The sequence below is a fragment of the Loxodonta africana genome, chromosome 18 (assembly GCF_030014295.1).
Source record: "Loxodonta africana isolate mLoxAfr1 chromosome 18, mLoxAfr1.hap2, whole genome shotgun sequence".
In the NCBI taxonomy this organism is placed as follows: Eukaryota; Metazoa; Chordata; class Mammalia; order Proboscidea; family Elephantidae; genus Loxodonta; species Loxodonta africana.
Window position 1 is genome coordinate 64,997,205 of NC_087359.1, and position 19,554 is coordinate 65,016,758.

Here is a 19,554-nt window from a genome sequence, read left to right on the forward strand (position 1 = left end):
ACACTTTTTGCCTGTGTTCATTGGCCATTCATAGAGCTTCTCTTGTGAAATATTTGTTCAGATGTTTTCCTATTTTTTTTAATAACTTTTATTAAGCTTCAAGTGAACGTTTACAAATCCAATCAGTCTGTCATATATAAGTTTACATACATCTCACTCCCTACTCCCACTTGCTCTCCCCCTCTTGAGTCAGCCCTTTCAGTCTCTCCTTTCTTGACACTTTTGCCGGCTTCCCTCTCTCTCTATCCTCACATCCCTCCTCCAGACAAGAGTTGCCAACACAATCTCAAGTGTCCACCTGATATAATTAGCTCACTCTTCATCAGCGTCTCTCTCCCACCCGCTGACCAGTCCCTTTCATTTCTGATGAGTTGTCTTCGGGGATGGTTCCTGTCCTGTGTCAACAGAAGGTCTGGGGAGCATGGCCGCCGGGGTTCCTCCAGTCTCAGTGAGACCATTAAGTTTGGTCTTTTTATGAGAATTTGGGGTCTGCATCCCACTGATCTCCTGCTCCCTCAGGGGTCCTCTGCTGTGCTCCCTGTCAGGGCAGTCATCGATTGTGGCTGGGCACCAACTAGTTCTTCTGGTCTCAGGATGATGTAGGTCTCTGGTTCATGTGGCCCTTTCTGTCTCTTGGGCTCTTAGTTGTCGTGTGGCCTTGGTGTTCTTCATTTTCCTTTGCTCCAGGTGGGTTGAGACCAATTGATGCATCTTAGATGGCCGCTTGTTAGCATTTAAGATCCCGGACGCCACATTTCAAAGTGGGATGCAGAATGATTTCATAATAGAATTATTTTGCCAATTGACTTAGAAGTCCCCGCAAACCATGTTCCCCAGACCCCCGCCCTTGCTCCGCTGACCTTTGAAGCATTCATTTTATCCCGGAAACTTCTTTGCTTTTGGTCCAGTCCAATTGAGCTGACCTTCCATGTATTGAGTGTTGTCTTTCCCTTCACCTAAAGCAGTTCTTATCTACTGATTAATCAATAAAAAACCCTCTCCCACCCTCCCTCCCTCCCCGCCTCGTAACCACAAAAGTATGTGTTCTTCTCAGGTTTACTATTTCTCAAGATCTTATAATAGTGGTCTTATACAATATTTGTCCTTTTGCCTCTGACTCATTTTGCTCAGCATAATGCCTTCCAGGTTCCTCCATGTTATGAAATGTTTCACAGATTCGTCACTGTTCTTTATCGATGCGTAGTATTCCATTGTGTGAATATACCACAATTTATTTACCCATTCATCCGTTGATGGACACCTTGGTTGCTTCCAACTTTTTGCTATTGTAAACAGAGCTGCAATAAACATGGGTGTGCATGTATCTGTTTGTATGAAGGCTCTTGTATCTCTAGGGTATATTCCTAGGAGTGGGATTTCTGGGTTGTATGGTAGTTCTATTTCTAACTGTTTAAGATAACGCCAGATAGATTTCCAAAGTGGTTGTACCATTTTACATTCCCACCAGCAGTGTATGAGAGTTCCAATCTCTCTGCAGCCTCTCCAACATTTATTATTTTGTGTTTTTTGGATTAATGCCAGCCTTGCTGGTGTGAGATGGAATCTCATCGTAGTTTTAATTTGCATTTCTCTAATGGCTAATGATCGAGAGCATTTTCTCATGTATCTGTTGGCTGCCTGAATATCTTCTTTAGTGAAATGTGTGTTCATATCCTTTGCCCACTTCTTGATTGGGTTGTTTGTCTTTTTGTGGTTGAGTTTTGACAGAATCATGTAGATTTTAGAGATCAGGTGCTGGTCGGAGATGTCATAGCTGAAAATTCTTTCCCAGTCTGTAGGTGGTCTTTTTACTCTTTTGGAGAAGTCTTTAGATGAGCATAGGTGTTTGATTTTTAGGAACTCCCAGTGATCGGGTTTCTCTTCATCATTTTTGGTAATGTTTTGTATTCTGTTTATACCTTGTATTAGGGCTCCTAGGGTTGTCCCAATTTTTTCTTCCATGATCTTTATCGTTTTAGTCTTTATGTTTAGGTCTTTGATCCACTTGGAGTTAGTTTTTGTACATGGTGTGAGGTATGGGTCCTGTTTCATTTTTTTGCAAAGGGATATCCAGTTATGCCAGCACCATTTGTTAAAAAGGCTATCTTTTCCCCAGTTAATTGACACTGGTCCTTTGTCAAATATCAGCTGCTCATATGTGGATGGATCTATGTCTGGGTTCTCAATTCTGTTCCATTGGTCTATGTGTCTGTTGTTGTACCAATACCAGGCTGTTTTGACTACTGTGGCTGTATAATAGGTTCTGAAGTCAGGTAAGGTGAGGCCTCCCACTTTCTTCTTCTTTTTCAGTAGTGCTTTGCTTATCCGGGGCTTCTTTCCCTTCCATATGAAATTGGTGATTTGTTTCTCTATCCCCTTAAAATATGACATTGGAATTTGGATCGGAAGTGCGTTAAATGTATAAATGGCTTTTGGTAGAATAGACATTTTTACTATGTTAAGTCTTCCTATCCGTGAGCAGGGTATGTTTTTCCACTTAAGTATGTCCTTTTGAATTTCTTGTAGTAGAGCTTTGTAGTTTTCTTTGTATAGGTCTTTTACATCCTTGGTAAGATTTATTCCTAAGTATCTTATCTTCTTGGGGGCTACTGTGAATGGTATTGATTTGGTTATTTCCTCTTCGGTGTTCTTTTTGTTGATGTGGAGGAATCCAAGTGATTTTTGTATGTTTATTTTATAACCTGAGACTCTGCCAAACTCTTCTATTAGTTTCAGTAGTTTTCTGGAGGATTCCTTAGGGTTTTCTGTGTATATAATCATGTCATCTGCAAATAGTGATAACTTTACTTCTTCCTTGCCAATCCGGATACCTTTTATTTCTTTGTCTAGCCTAATTGCCCTGGCTAAGACTTCCAACACGATGTTGAATAAGAGCGATGATAAAGGGCATCCTTGTCTGGTTCCCGTTCTCAAGGGAAATGCTTTCAGGTTCTCTCCATTTAGAGTGATATTGGCTGTTGGCTTTGCATAGATGCCCTTTATTATGTTGAGGAATTTTCCTTCAGTTCCTATTTTGGTAAGAGTTTTTATCATGAATGGGTGTTGGACTTTGTCAAATGCCTTTTCCGCATCAATTGATAAGATCATGTGGTTTTTGTCTTTTGTTTTATTTATGTGATGGATTACATTAATGGTTTTTCTGATATTAAACCAGCCTTGCATACCTGGTATAAATCCCACTTGATCAGGGTGAATTATTTTTTTGATGTGTTGTTGGATTCTATTGGCTAGAATTTTGTTGAGGATTTTTGCATCAATGTTCATGAGGGATATAGGTCTGTAATTTTCTTTTTTTGTAATGTCTTTACCTGGTTTTGGTATCAGGGAGATGGTGGCTTCATAGAATGAGTTGGGTAGTATTCCGTCATTTTCTATGCTTTGGAATACCTTTAGTAGTAGTGGTGTTAACTCTTCTCTGAAAGTTTGGTAGAACTCTGCAGTGAAGCCGTCCGGGCCAGGGCTTTTTTTCGTTGAGAGTTTTTTGATTACCGTTTCAATCTCTTTTTTTGTTATGGGTCTATTTAGTTGTTCTACTTCTGAATGTGTTAGTTTAGGTAGGTAGTGTTTTTCCAGGAATTCATCCATTTCTTCTAGGTTTTCAAATTTGTTAGAGTACAATTTTTCATAATAATCTGAAATGATTCTTTTAATTTCATTTGGTTCTGTTGTGATGTGGTCCTTCTCATTTCTTATTCGGGTTATTTGTTTCCTTTCCTGTATTTCTTTAGTCAGTCTAGCCAATGGTTTATCAATTTTGTTAATTTTTTCAAAGAACCAGCTTTTGGCTTTGTTAATTCTTTCAATTGTTTTTCTGTTCTCTAATTCATTTAGTTCAGCTCTAATTTTTATTATTTGTTTTCTTCGGGTGCCTGATGGATTTTTTTGTTGCTCAGTTTCTATTTGTTCAAGTTGTAGGGACAGTTCCCTGATTTTGGCTCTTTCTTCTTTTTGTATGTGTGCGTTTATTGATACAAATTGGCCTCTGAGCACTGCTTTTGCTGTGTCCCAGAGGTTTTGATAGGAAGTATTTTCATTCTCGTTGCTTTCTATGAATTTCCTTATTCCCTCCTTAATGTCTTCTATAACCCAGTCTTTTTTCAGAAGGGTGTTGTTCATTTTCCAAGTATTTGATTTCTTTTCCCTAGTTTTTCTGTTATTGATCTCTAGTTTTATTGCATTGTGATCTGAGAAGATGCTTTGTAATATTTCGATGTTTTGGACTCTGCAAAGGTTTGTTTTATGACCTAATATGTGGTCTATTCTAGAGAATGTTCCATGTGTGCTAGAAAAAAAAGTATACTTTGCAGCAGTTGGGTGGAGAGTTCTGTATAAGTCAATGAGGTCAAGTTGGTTGATTGTTGTAATTAGATCTTCCATGTCTCTGTTGAGCTTCTTACTGGATGTCCTGTCCTTCTCCGAAAGTGGTGTGTTGAAGTCTCCTACTATAATTGTGGAGGTATCTATCTCGCTTTTCAATTCTGTTAAAATTTGATTTATGTATCTTGCAGCCCTGTCATTGGGTGCATAAATATTTAATATGGTTATGTCTTCCTGATCAATTGTCCCTTTTATCATTATATAGTGTCCTTCTTTATCCTTTGTGGTGGATTTAAGTCTAAAGTCTATTTTGTCAGAAATTAATATTGCTACTCCTCTTCTTTTTTGCTTATTGTTTGCTTGATATACTTTTTTCCATCCTTTGAGTTTTAGTTTGTTTGTGTCTCTAAGTCTAAGGTGTGTCTCTTGTAGGCAGCATATAGATGGATCGTGTTTCTTTATCCAGTCTGTGACTCTCTGTCTCTTTATTGGTGCATTTAGTCCATTTACATTCAGGGTAATTATAGATAAATAAGTTTTTAGTGCTGTCATTTTGATGCTTTTTTATGTATGTTGTTGACAATTTCATTTTTCCACATACTTTTTTGTGCTGAGGCGTTTTTCTTAGTAAATTGTGAGATCCTCATTTTCATAGTGTTTGACTTTATGTTAGTTGAGTCGTTACGTTTTTCTTGGTTTTTATCTTGAGTTATAGAGTTGTTATACCTTTTTGTGGTTACCTTATTATTTACCCCTATTTTTCTAAGTAAAAACCTAACTTGTATTGTTCTATATCGCCTTGTATCACTCTCCATATGGCAGTTGAATGCCTCCTGTATTTAGTCCCTCTTTTTGATTATTGTGATCTTTTACCTATTGACTTCCATGATTCCCTGTTATGTGTATTTTTTTTTAATTAATCTTAATTTTTTTGTGTGATTTCCCTATTTGAGTGGATATCAGGACGTTCTGTTTTGTGACCTTGTGTTGTGCTGATATCTGATATTATTGGTTCTCTGACCAAACAATATCCTTTAGTATTTCTTGTAGCTTTGGTTTGTTTTTTGCAAATTCTCTAAACTTCTGTTTGTCTGTAAATATCTTAATTTCGACTTCATATTTCAGAGAGAGTTTTGCTGGATATATGATCCTTGGCTGGCAGTTTTTCTCCTTCAGTGTTCTGTATATGTGGTCCCATTCCCTTCTTGCCTGCATGGTTTCTGCTGAGTAGTCAGAACATATTCTTATTGATTCTCCCTTGAAGGAAACCTTTCTTTTCTCCCTGGCTGCTTTTACAATTTTCTGTTTATCTTTGGTTTTGGTGAGTTTGATGATAATATGTCTTGGTGTTTTTCTTTTTGGATCAATCTTAAATGGGGTTCGATGAGCATCTTGGATAGATATCCTTTCGTCTTTCATAATGTCAGGGAAGTTTTCTGTCAGGAGTTCTTCAACTATTTTCTCTGTGTTTTCTGTCCCCCCTCCCTGTTCTGGGACTCCAATCACACGCAGGTTATCCATCTTGATAGAGTCCCACATAATTCTTAGGGTTTCTTCATTTTTTTAAATTCTTTTATCTGATTTTTTTTCAGCTATGTTGGTGTTAATTCCCTGGTCCTCCAGTTGTCCCAGTCTGCATTCTAATTGCTCGAGTCTGCTCCTCTGAGTTCCTAGTGTGTTGTCTAATTCTGTTATTTTATTTTTAATCTTTTGGATTTCTACATGCTGTCTCTCTATGGATTCTTGCAACTTATTAATTTTTCCAGTATGTTCTTGAATAATCTTTTTGAGTTCTTCAACAGTTTTATCAGTGTGTTCCTTGGCTTTTTCTGCAGTTATCCTAATTTCATTTGTGATATCATTAAGCATTCTGTAAATTAGTTTTTTATATTCTGTATCTGATAATTCCAAGATTGTATCTTCATTTGGGAAAGATTTTGATTCTTTTGTTTGAGGGGTTGGAGAAGCTGTCACGGTCTGCTTCTTTAAGTGGTTTGATATGGATTGTTGTCTCCGAGCCATCACTGGGAAATTAGTTTTTCCAGAAAATCCGCTAAAAAAAAAAATGCAGTCAGATCCCTATCAGAGTTCTCCCTCTGGCTCAGGCTATTCAGATGTTAATGAAGCCGCCTGGGGAGGGTGGGGGAGGGAACAGAGAGATAGGAGAGTAGCACCTCAGAATATAGCCAGAGTTGCTTGTCTTGCTTGGAATGACTATTATATCTGAGACTCCCGCGGGGCGCATTGCCTATATGTGCTGGCTGTGTGGAGATTGCCTGGGGGGGGGGTCTGGCCCGCTGGAGTCAGGGTCAGATCCTCCGCTTCCAGCCCCACGCCCAGAGTCAAGGCTCCCCTACTGGGACGGTGCACTCTCGACTCCAAAATCAGTTGCCGCCTCCCAGGGACTTCTCGTCCCTCCAGCCGCGTTGCCTTGCTGCCCCCGTAAACCAGTTGGGCCTCCTCCCGGGGTTAGTTCAGGTGGGTGCAGCACGTCCCCGTGCTTGTGCCGTGACCGAGTGTTCCGGCTGGGACGCTGTTCTCCCCACTCCAATACCAGTCGCTGCCTCCCAGGGACTTCTCCTACCGGCTGTGTTCCACGCCGCCCGCGCGACCCGGCTGGGCCCCTTCCCGGGGTTAGTTCAGGGGGGTGGAGCAACTCTCCGTGTTTATGCCGTACCTGCGTCCAGTCCAAATCCCTTTGGGACGGTTCCCCGGCTCGGACGCTGCTCTTTCTGCTCCAAGACCAGTCACTGCCTCCCGGGGACTTCTCCTACCGGCTGCGTCCCATGCCACCCGTGGAACCGGCTGGTCCCCCTCCCGGGGTAAGTTCAGGGGGGTGGAGCCGCTCTCTGTGCTTGTGCTGTACCTGACTGGTACGCTGGCTCCAGGCTCTGGAAACAATCGCTGCTTCCCTGTATTAGTTCGTTCTCCGTCTCTAAATCTGTGTTTGTTGTTCAGGGTTCGTAGATTGTTATGTATGTGACCGATTCACTTGTTTTTCCGTGTCTTTGTTGTAAGAGAGATCCGAGGTAGCGTCTGCCTAGTCCGCCATCTTGGCTCCGCCTCCCTCTTTTCCTATTTTTAAAGCTGGATTGCTTGCTTTTTAAAAATATTGCATTGTGTTGTTGTTGTTCTTGTAAAGTGCCATCAAGTCGGTTCCACCTCACAGCAACCCTAAGTACAACAGAACGAAACACTGCTGGATCCTATGCCATCATCACAATCGCTGTCAAAAATGCTTGAGTCCATGGTGGCAGCCACTGTGTCAATCCATCTTCTTGAAGGTCGTCTTCTTTTTTTGCTGACCCTCTACTTGCCCAGCCATGAAGTCCTTCTCCAGGGACTGCTCCCTCCTGACAACATGTCCAAAGTAAGTAAGACGAAGTCTCGTCATCTTTGCTTCTAATGAGCATTCTAACTGTGCTTCTTCCAGGACAGATTCGTTTGTTCTTCTGGCAGTCCGTGGTATATTCAGTATTCTTCACCAACACCATAATTGAAAAGCATTGAATCTTCTTCAGTCTTCCTTATTCATTGTGTAGCTTTTTGACTGAAAAGTACCATGGCTTGGGTCAGGTGCACTTTAGTCCTTAAAGTGACATCTTTGTTGCTTTTTAACATTTTAAAGAGGTCTTTCACAGCAGATTTGCCCAATGAAATGCATCCTTTGATTTCTTAACTGCTGCTTCCATGGGTATTGATTGTGGATCCAAATAAAATAAAATCCTTGACAACTTCAATGTTTTCTCTGTTTATCATGATGTTGTTCATTGGTCCAGTTCTGAGGAGTTTTGTTTTCTTTATGTTGAACTCCATTCTATGCGGAAGGCTGTGGTCTTTGATCTTTATCAGCAAGTGCTTCAAGTCCTCTTTACTTTCAGCAAGCAAGATTATGGTGTCTGCATATCGCAGGTTGTTAATGAGTCTTCCTCCAAACCTGATGCCTGGTTCTTCTTCCTACTGCCTGGCTTCTGGGATTATTTGCTCAGCACATAGACTGAATAAATATGGTGAAAGGACACAAACCTAATGCACATCTTTCCCGATTTTAAATTACCCAGTATCCTCTTGTTTTAACCACTGCCTCTTGCTCTATGTACAGGTTTCTCATGAGCACAAGTAAGTATTGTGGAATTTCCATTCTTTGCAATGCTATCCATAATTTGTTATAGTCCTCACAGTCGAATGCCTTTGCATAGTCAATAAAAAACAGATACATCTGACATCAGCAATTATATCCCTGGATCCATGTCCGCTTCTGAAACCAGCTTGACTTCCTGGCAGTTCCTTGTCAATGTACTGTAGCAACAATTTTTTAATTATCTTCAGGAAATTTTACTTGCAATTGATACTAATGATATTGTTCAATAGTTTCTGCATTCTGTTGGATCAACTTTCTTTAGAATGAGCACAAATATGAATTTCTTCCAGTCAGTTGACTAGGTCCTTGCTTTCCAAATTTCTTGGAATAAATGAGTGAACACCTTCAGTGCTACATTCCTTTGTTGAAACATCTCAGTTGGTATTCTGTCAATTCCCGGAGCCTTGTTTTTCGCCAGTGCCTTCAGTGCAGCTTAGACTTCTTCCTTCAACACTATCGGTTCTTGATCATGTTCTACTTCCTCAAATGGTTGAACAATGACCAAATATTTTTGGTATAGTGACTCTGTATATTCCTTCCATCTTCTTTTGATGCTTCCTGTGTCGTTCAATATTTTGTCCTCAAAAGTGCAACTCAAGGCTTGAAAGTTTTCTTCAGTTCTTTCAGCTTGAGAAATGCTGAGTGTTATTCCCCTTTTGATTTCTAACTCCAGGTCTTTGCACATTTGAGTGTAATACTTTGTTGTGTCTTCTCCAGCTGCCCTTTGAAATCTTCTGTTCAGCTCTTTTAATTCATAATTTTTCCCATTTGCTTTAGTTACTCTACATTCAAGAGAAAGTGTCCTATTCTCTTCTGACATCGATTTTGATCTTTTATCTCTTTCATGTCTTTTTAATGACCTCTTGCTTTCTTCATGTATGATGTCCTTTAGGTCATAGCAAAACTCATCTGGTCTTCTTTTATTAGTGGTCAATGCATCTAATCGGTTCCTGAGATGGTCTCTAAATTCAGGTACGATGTACTCAAGGTCATATTTTGGCTCTCATGGACTTGTTCTAATTTTCTTCAGCTTCAGCTTGAACTTGTGTATGAACTCTAGATGGTATGTTCTGCTGTTGGCCCCTGGCCTTGTTCTGACTGATGATATTGTGCTTCTCCAATGTCTTTTTCCATAGATGTAGTTAATTTGATTCCCGTGTATTCCATCTGGCAAAGTCTGCGTGTATAGTCACCATTTATGTTGTTGAAAAAAGGTGTTTACAATGAAGAAGCCATTGGTCTTGCTAAATTCAGTCACATGATCTTTGGCATAGTTTCTACCACCAAGGCCATGTTTTCCAACTACTGATAGTTCGTCTTTGTTTCCAACTTTTGCATTCTAATCACCGGTAATTATCAACGCATCTTGATTGCGTGTTTGATCAGTTTCAGACTGCAGAAGGTGATAAAAATCTTCAATTTCTTCATCTTTGGCATTAATGATTGCTGTGTAAATTTGAATAATAGTCATATTAACTGGTCTTCTTTGTAGGTGTATGGATATTATCCTATCACTGACAGCATTGTACTTCAGCATAGATCTTGAAATGTACTTTTTGATGATGCATTTGATGTCATTCCTCTCCAATTTGTCATTCCTGGCATAGTAGACCTCATGATTGTCCGATTTAAAATGGCTATTACTAATCCTTTTCTGCTCCCTAACGACTAAGGTATTGATGTTTATGGGTTCCATTTCATTTTTGATGACCTCCAAGTTTCCTTGATTCATACTTCATACATTCCACATTCCTATTATTAATGGATATTTGCAGCTGTTTCTTCTCATTTGGAGTCGTGCCACATCAGCAAATGAAGGTCCTGAAAGCTTGACTCCATCCACGTGATTAAGGTCAACTCTACTTTGAGGAGGCAGCTCTTTCCAGTCCTCTTCTGAGTGCCTTCCAACCTGAAAGGATTATCAGGCAACGTTCTGCTGCTCTTCATGTGGTTCTCACTGGCTAGTTGTTTTTTTTTTTCAGAAGTAGACCACCATATCCTTCTTCCTAGTCTGTCTTAGTTTGGAAGCTCTGCTGAACGCTGTCTACCATGGGTGAACCTGCTGGTGTTTGAAATAGCTAGTGGCATAGCTTCCAGCATCACAGCAACATACAAGCCACCACAGTGGGACACACTGACAGACAAGTAGTGGGATTGTATGGTAGGCGTTCTTTATATATTCTGGAAACAAGTTGTTTGTCAGATACGATTTGCAAATATTTTCTCCTAGTCTATGCTTGCCTACTCAGTTTCTTAATGGTGTCCTATTTCAAACTTTATCTTGGAGCAATTTCAGACTTACGGAAAATTTACATAAAAGTGTGCAAAGAATTACAGCATACCCTTCACCCAGAATCCTCAAAGCTTAACATTCTACCATTTTTACCTTATAACTCTCTCTCCCCTTTGTGGATGTAAATTTATGTTAAAAGTGGTTATTTTACTTTCATTTCAAGAGTGCTTTTCTTATTCACGAACTTAAAAATTCCTGATGCAAAATTAATCTGCTGGGGTTTTTTTTTTCTCTCTCTTTTACCCAAAGTGGACTCACAAGGACACATCAACAGTGCCCTGAGGTACAAAAAAAATAGCTAAAATCATCTTGGAAAATACCTCCTAGGGAACCCTTCACATAAACCAGTCGAACAGAACACAAAAAACTTTCCACTCTTATCTTTTACTAGTAGCGTTTAGTGAATAGAAAATTTGTTGGACCAATGAGGACCCTCCTGACTGTCATTACTGAAACCTGTACCAAGGATTATTAAGAAAGACAATTCAAAATGTAGGATCACAGTTTCTAGCCAATCTATAAAAAGCTGAAGCTTTCAATAGTTTTGTCCATTTGTAATGATAATATACACTGATGACTCTGTAATGTTTTCTGGACTCAGGCAGACATAGCTGTGACAGTATGCTTGTCCGTTTTCCCACTTTCATCTGTTCTGTAATATTTCCCTTGACTCAGGCAGACATGGCTGTGACAGCATGCTTGTCTGTTTTCCCATTCTTGCTTATTCTGCAATATTTCCTTGGATTTGGGCAGACGATAACTCTGGTAGCATGCTTGTTCACTTCCCACATTTGCCTTTTTGAATATATGCTGAATAAAACTTCCTTTTTGCTTTACTAAACTTCATAATGTTTTTTTCTCTACAACATGAGAAAGAGTCAGACTTCCTTTTTTTTTTTTAATTTTCATTGTGCTTTAAGTGAATACAAATCAAGTCAGGCTGTCATACAAAAATTTATACACACCTTGCTATATACTCCTAGTTTCTCTCCCTCTAATAAGACAACATACTCCTTCCCTCCACTCTCTGTTTTCATGGCACTCAGCCAGCTTCTGATCCCCTCCACCCTCTGATCTTCCACCCAGATGGGAGCTGCCCACATAGCCTCATGTGTCTACTTGACCCAAGCAGCGCAATCTTCACCAGTATCATTTTCTATCCCATACTCCAGTCCAATCCCTGTCTCAAGAGTTGGCTTTGGGAATGATTCCTATCTAGGGATAACAGAAGGTTTGGGGACCATAACCTCTGGGGCCCTTCTAGTCTCAGTCAGACCATTAAGTCTGGTCTTCTTACCAGAATTTGAGGTTTGCATCCCACTGTTCTCCTCCTCCCTCAGTGGTTCTCTCTCGTGTTCAGGGCAGTCATCAGTTGTAGCTAGGCACCAGCTAGTTTTTCTGGTCTCAGGCTGATGTAGTCTCTGGTTTATGTGGTCCAGCAGTCCCACCCCTAGGCATATATCCTAGAGAAATAAGAGTTGTCACATGAATAGGCACACCCATGTTCATTGCAGCATTGTTCACAATAGCAAAAAGATGGAAAAAACCTAGATGCCCATCAACAGATGAATGGATAAACTGTGGTACTTACACACAATGGGTTATTACACAATGATGAAGAACAACCTGAATCTGTGAAGCTTCTCATGACATGGATGAATCTGGAGGGCATTATGCTGAGTGAAATAAGTCAATCACAAAAGAACAAATATTATATGAGACCAGTACTGTAAGAGCTCATGGAAAGGTTAACACACAAAAAGAAACAATCTTTGGTGGTTACGAGAGAGGGGAGGGATGGAGTGGAAAAACACTAAATAGACAGTAGATAAGTGGTAACTCTGGTGAAGGGTATGACAGTACATAAAACTGGAGAAGCCAGCACTACCTGTACAAGGCAAGGTCATGGAAGCTCCATAGACATATCCAAACTCCCTGAGGGACCGGATTACTGGGCTGAGGGCTGTAGGGACCATGGTCTCAGGGAACATCTAGCTCAATTGGCATAACATAGCTTGTAAAGAAAAAGTTCTGCATTCTACTGTGGTGAGTAGCATCTCGTGTCTTAAAAGCCTATGAGACTAAACCGAAAGCAAAGAAGTTTCCTGAATAAACTAAACCCTTCGAAGGCCAGAGTAGCAGGGGCAGGGGTTTAGGGAGCATAGTTTCAGGGGACAACTAGGTCAATTGGCATAATAAAATCTATTAACAAAACATTCTGCATCCCACTTTGAAGAGTGGCATCTGGGGTCTTAAACGCTAGCAAGCAGCCATCTAAGATGCATCGATTGGTCTCAACCCACCTGGATCAACAGAGAATGAAGAACACCAAGGACACAAGGTAATTATGAGCCCAAGGGACAGAAAGGGCCACATGAAACAGAGACTACATCATCCTGAGACCAGAAGAACTAGAAGGCGCCCCGCTACAACCGATGGCTGCCCTGACAGGGAACACAACAGAGAACCCCTGAGGGAGCAGAAGAGCAGTGGGATGCAGACCCCAAATTCTCATAAAAAGATCAGATTTAATGTTCTGACTGAGACTAGAAGGACCTGGTGGTCATGGTCCCCAGACCTTGTTTTGGCCCAGGACAATAACCATTCCCGAAGCCAACTCTTCAGACAGAGATTGGACTGGACAATGGCTTGGAGAGGGATGCTGGTGAGGAGTGAGCTTCTTGGATCAGGTGGACACTTGAGACTATGTTTTCATCTCCTGCTTGGAGGGGAGATGAGAGGGTAGAGGGAGTTAGAAGCTGGTGAAATGGGCATGAAAAGAGAGAGTGGATGGAGAGAACAGGATGTCTCATTAGGGGAAGAGTAATTGGGTGTATGTAAAAAAAAAAATGTATGTAGCAAGGTGTATATAAGTTTTTGTGTGAGAGACTGACTTGATTTGTAAACTTTCACTTAAAGCACAATAAAAAAAAAAAAAGGCTGTGAGAGGCCATCTAGGATACTCCACTGGTCTCACCCCTTCCGGAGCAAGGAAGAATGAAGACAACTAAAGATACAATGGAAAGATTAGTCCAGAGGACTAACGCAGACCACATCTACCATGGCTTCCACCAGTCTGGGTCCAGTACAACTAGATGGTGCTTGGCTACCACCACTGGCTGCTCTGACAGAGATCACAATAGATGATCCCAGACAGAGCTGGAGAAAAATGTAGAACAAAATTCTAAATCAAAAAGAAAGACCAGACTTGCTGGGCTGACAGAGAATGGAGAAACAACAGAAAGTATGGTCTCTGGACATTGTTTCAGCTCAGTAATCAAGTCGCTGCTGAGGTTCACCCTTCAGCCAAAGATTAGACAGGCCCAGAAAACAAAACAAGACTAAAGGGGCACATCAGCCCAGCGGCAGGGACTAGAAAGAAAGAGGTGGCAGGAATGCTGGTAATGGGAAACCCAAAGTTGAGAAGGGAGAGTGCTGACATGTCATGGGGTTGTTAACCAATGTCATGAAACAATATGTGACCAACTGTTTAAGGGAAACTAGTTTGTTCTTTAAACCTTCATCTAAAGTACAATTAAAAAAAAAAAGTTTGTCAAGTGACACCTGAAGAAAAAGGTAGGAATTTAATAACAATGGTAGCACAGTTTTAAAAAAAAAAAAAAAAGCATGTTAAAATGTTAAGAAAAAAACACTACAATAAATACCATACTTTTTCTTAAAAAAGACCTGAAGTTTTCTTGTGGAAGTGGACTCTGGAAGGGTTGCAGCTTGTGAGTTATTGTGAAGAGGTGCAAGGCAGGGTTATCTGAAATCCAACCTCAGATGTGGATGGGTGTGGCTCATGGTGAACCCAGGTAGCTAGTGGATGTTTGAGGTGTGTGCATGTATTATTTGTGTGTGTGTGTGTGTACTTGTATGCAGCTCAATTCAGAAGTGTGTAGTTTTCTGTATTAAACTGGTATTTCTCATGGATGAAGTGCATAAGCATACGTGAAATTCATGTTACACTCAAATTGTTCCCTAATATATCAGTCACGTTGTACCAAGTGTGCATTTTCAAATCAAGTGTTACAGCAGAACTGACAGTATTATCCCATGCAGTCAGCAAAACAATCCACTAAGGCGTGTGGTATTATTATCCCTGCCTAACTTAAGGATCAGAAGCAAATGTTGGTTTGGGATCCAAACCTGCTGTGTTGCCCTGAAGATGCAGGTAAGTCTCAGAATGTGGGGGTCTAAGTTCACAGGGATGCCCAGGGTAAAGTGCCTCCCAACCTTCTTGGGTTGCCCTGCCCGGCTTCAATCCCCTGTCCTAGAACGCATGTCTGCAGCATCCTGGGCTTCTCATGTCACACCCACGGTATGTGGTGCCTTGTTTGAGCCATGGCTTCAGGCTTCCTGTTTCCCAGATTTCTAAATTCCTTGTGCTGAGTCTCCATGGCTGCAAATGAAGCTGCAGTTTTGGATTGTGCCCCACTCCCCTGCCAAATATGTTCAGTCCCTAACCCCCGGTACCTATGCATGTGCCCTTGTTTGGAAACAGGTCAACATAAGGTCATATGGAGTAGGGTGGGTCCTAATCCCATCCCAAGTGGTGTTTTATAAAAGAGGAAAATAGGTAGAGTTAGACAGAGGAAGAATAGCATACGAGGATGGAGACAGACACAGCTGCAAACCAAGGAACACCAAGGATTGCCGGGAGCCACCAGCAGCTAGGAGAGAGGCATAGAACAGCTTCTCTCTGAGTCCACAGAAGGAGTCAACACAGCCAGTAATACTCTGATTTGGATTTTTAGCCTTAGAACTGTAAGACAATGAATTTCTGTTCTGTAAAGCCACCCACTTTGTGGTATTTTCTGACAGCACTCCTAGGAAACTAAAATATCCCCAGTGTTCATTTGCAGCTCATGGTTGCTTCCTGAGTCCATCCCGTCTTCCCGGAAGCTGACAGGTCACTGATGTCCTGCAGCTTTTGTGGAGGATGAACTTTTCCTGCCTACGTGGGAAGATGCTGTCAGATTCAGTGGACCACATTCAGCTGGGCCAGTTACTGTCCTTCTAAGACTTCAGGGCCTCCTAGGGTCCTGAACACTCACCTTCTGTCTAGGTGTCTGTGTTCAGGTCTTCTCCTCCAGTAGGCAGGGCACTCCTCCAGGTGAGGGGCTTAGTCTAAGGACTCTTGAAATTCATTCCTCTACCTCAGTGTCCAACAGAATGCCTGGCACACAGTAGGAGCTCCACATATGGGGACTGAGTGAAAACCTGTGCACAGCTCTACCAGATTTGAACCCACCAAGACGTGCCTCAGAAGATAGAACTGAAGGGTCACAGCCTTGAAAATCCCATGGAGCAGTTCTACTCTGCACACATGGGGTCACCATGAGTTGGAATCCCCTTGATGGCAACTAACCACAACAACAATGGCATGAGAAATTGCTTACAACATAATGTGACATAAAAAAACAGAGGTACAAAGTTGTGCATATGGTGTGATCCCATACTGAAAACAAAGCCTGGGAGAAAATACGGAAAAATGTTAACAGAGTTTGCATACGAGAGGCAAATTATCAGTGACTTTTCTTTATACTTAATATTTGTACATATTTTCCAAATTTTGTTCAGAGAATACTGTTTTTTATAGTTCAACTAATCATTCTGGTCCAAGGAGACTGTTTTAGGTCATTGTATTAAAATTCATTTGGTTTCAAGAGTCAGGAACCCAATTCAAACTGAATTAAGGGAAAGGCTAATTGACTGACTCAGGCAGCTGGGACAAACACAGGGGAGCTCACTGAAGAGGAAGCATTGTAGGAACTAGACCTCAGGAAGTGGGCACTCAGTGATGGTAGAAGTCAGTCTCCCTTTTTCTTTCCTGCTGTTTCTCCTCTCTGTGTGGCTTTCCCCATGGTAGGGACGATGGCCTCAACGCCCCAGGCCTATAGGTTTACATTGTATAATCCAGAAAGAACAAAGGGCTACCTTTCCATCTCCAATTTCAAAAATTCCAGGGAAGAATGCAAATTGCCCAGGCATACGTCACACGTTCATTTGTTGGGCCAATCACTGTGTTCAGAAGGATGCAGTAGGATGACTGGCCCAGCCAAAGTCACGTGCTTGCTCCCATCGCCGTGGGGTGGGTCTTGATGATTGACAGCCCAATAGGACCACATAACCTGAGGGAGGAGTTCTCTAAAGGAAAGTGGGTGCTGTAATCAGAAGGAGGAAGAGGAAAACACTGGACAGACAAAACCCATAATGGCTGCAGTCTCCTCTCTTGATTCTGCCACCCCACGTTCTATATTATTTTACTCAGCTTCCTGTATCCGCAGACCCTCTCTATCCTCAGATCATTGGTTAAAAAACTAAACCAAACCAAACCAAACCAAAACACTGAAAAAGAATTAATTAGCTTATGTGCAAGTAAATCGTCTGAGGGAATTTCTTGGAAAGTAAAAAGGGTTATGAGGAAGAGTCATATCCTCGTCTGTCCTTCCTGGCCTCTGTATTTCGTTGCGTGAGGATGTGATGCTTGGAGCGGCTGCAGCCATGTTGTGGCCACAAAATTCAGACCAAAGGAGCAAAGCCAAGAAGCTGAGAACACTGTTGTTGTTAGGTGCCATTGAGTCAGGTCTGGCTCATAGTGACCCTGTGTACAACAAAACGAAACAATGCCTGGTCCTGCACCAGCCTCACAATTGTTGCTATGTTTGAGCCCATTGTTGCAGTCACTGTGTCACTTTGTCTTGTGGAGGGTCTCCCTTTTTTTCACTGACCCTCCACCTTACCAAGCATGAGAAAAGCTGATTGTAGCAGAGTGAAATGGTGAAAAGAACTGCTTTGTTTGTTATTTGTTTTTAATGGCATAATTGAGCTTCTGAATTAACTAGCCTTGAACCTGCTTTAGCTACAGACTTACTGAAATATGAAAGGACATTTACCTTATTGTTTTTCTTACTGTTTTCTTTTATCCTCTAAGTCCTGTCCCTCTTCCTGACTGCAGCTGAACTTTAATGGCAGGCAGAGCTATTTTCTGTACGCCTCCGGTCAGCTCTGTGGTTGCTAATCTGGTGCTAACGGAGGTAAACCTGAGAAATTCCTTCTCAGCAATCGTTTTGTTTCTTTGTTTGTTTTTAAGGACTGAAACAAAATATTATGGGATTCTTTTTCTTGGCATTCCTTTTGTAACACACCCCAATTTCCCTTCAGGCTCATGAATGCCTGGGGAAGGCTATGTAAAAATATTGTGTATTCAGGGAAGCAAAATAGAAAAACACTTAAATTTTTAATAAACATTTCTACTGTTAGAGTGAAAAGGCAAATGGTTTACTAAAAGGTTCTGTTTCCTTTGTTTTCTCTCCTCTCTCCTCCTTGGATCACTGGGTTAACTACTGTTAACTAGCACTAATGTGTGCATATGGCTCTGGGCTCACAGTGAGGCAGAATTTATCAGGTACAATTCCCCCTGCCCTTCTCCCTCCTTGGGAAGCCTCGATAATCTCAGGCTGGCTCCGGAAAGAGCCCCGGGTGGTGCAAATGGTTAATGGGCTTGGCTTTTCACTCAAAGGCTGGAGGATTGAGTACATCCAGAGGCACCTAGGAAGGAAGTCCTGACGATCTGTTTCCCCCAAACCAGCAGCCCATGGTGTAGTCAATATCCTTCACCAACACCATAATTCAAAGGCATCAACTCTTCTTCTGTCTTCCTTATTCATTGTCCAGCTTTCACATGCACATGAAGTGATTGAAAACACCATGGTTTGGGTCAGGCGCGCCTTAGTCCTTAAAATGACGTCTTTGCTTTTTAATGCTTTCAACTTTTGCAGCAGATTTGCCCAATGCAATGTGTCCTTTGATTTCTTGACTGCTGCTTCCATGGGCGTTGATTGTGGATCCAAGTAAAATGAAATCCTCAACAACCTCAATTTTTCTTGGTTTCTCATGATGTTGCTTATTGGTCCAGTTGTGAGGATTTTTGTTTCTTTATGTTGAGGTGTAATCCATACTGAAGGCTGTGGCCTTTGATCTTCATCAGGAAGTGCTTCAAGTCCTCTTCACTTTCAGCAGGCAAGGTTGTGTCATCTGCATCTTGCGGGTTGTTAATGAGCCTATTTCTCTCCGTAGAATCCTTCAGTATTGCAACTCGAGGCTTGAATTTTTTCTTCAGTTCTTTCATGTTGAGAAATGCCGAGCATGTTCTTCTCTTTTGGTTTTCTAATTTCAGGTCTTTGCACATTTCACTGTAACACTTTGCTTTGTCTTCTTGAGCCGCCCTTTGAAATCTTCAGTTCTTCATCATTTCTTCAGTTTGCTTTAGCTACTCGACGTTCAAGAGTAAGTTTCAGAGTCTTTTTTGATATTCATTTTGGTCTTTTCTTTCTTTCTTCTCTTTAATGACCTGTTGTTTTTTCATATATGATGTCTTTGATATTATTCCACAATTCGTCTGGTCTTCAGTCTTTAGTGTTCAATGAGTCAAATCTATTCCTGAGATGGTCTTTAAATTTAGGTGGGGTATACTCAAAGTTGTACTTTGCCTCTTGTGGACTTGTTTTAATTTTCTTCAGCTTCAACTTGAACTTGCTTTTGAGCAATCAATGGTCTGTTCCACATTCAGCCCCTGGCCTTATGCTGACTGATGATACTGATCTTTTGCGTGTTCTCTTTCCACAGATGTAGTCGACTTCATTTCCGTGTATTCCATCTGAAGAAGTTCATGTGCATAGTCACCATTTATGCTGCTGAAAAAAGGTATTTGAAATGAAGAAGTCATTGGTCTTAAAAAAATTCTGTCCTGCAATCTCCGGCATGGTTTCTATCACCA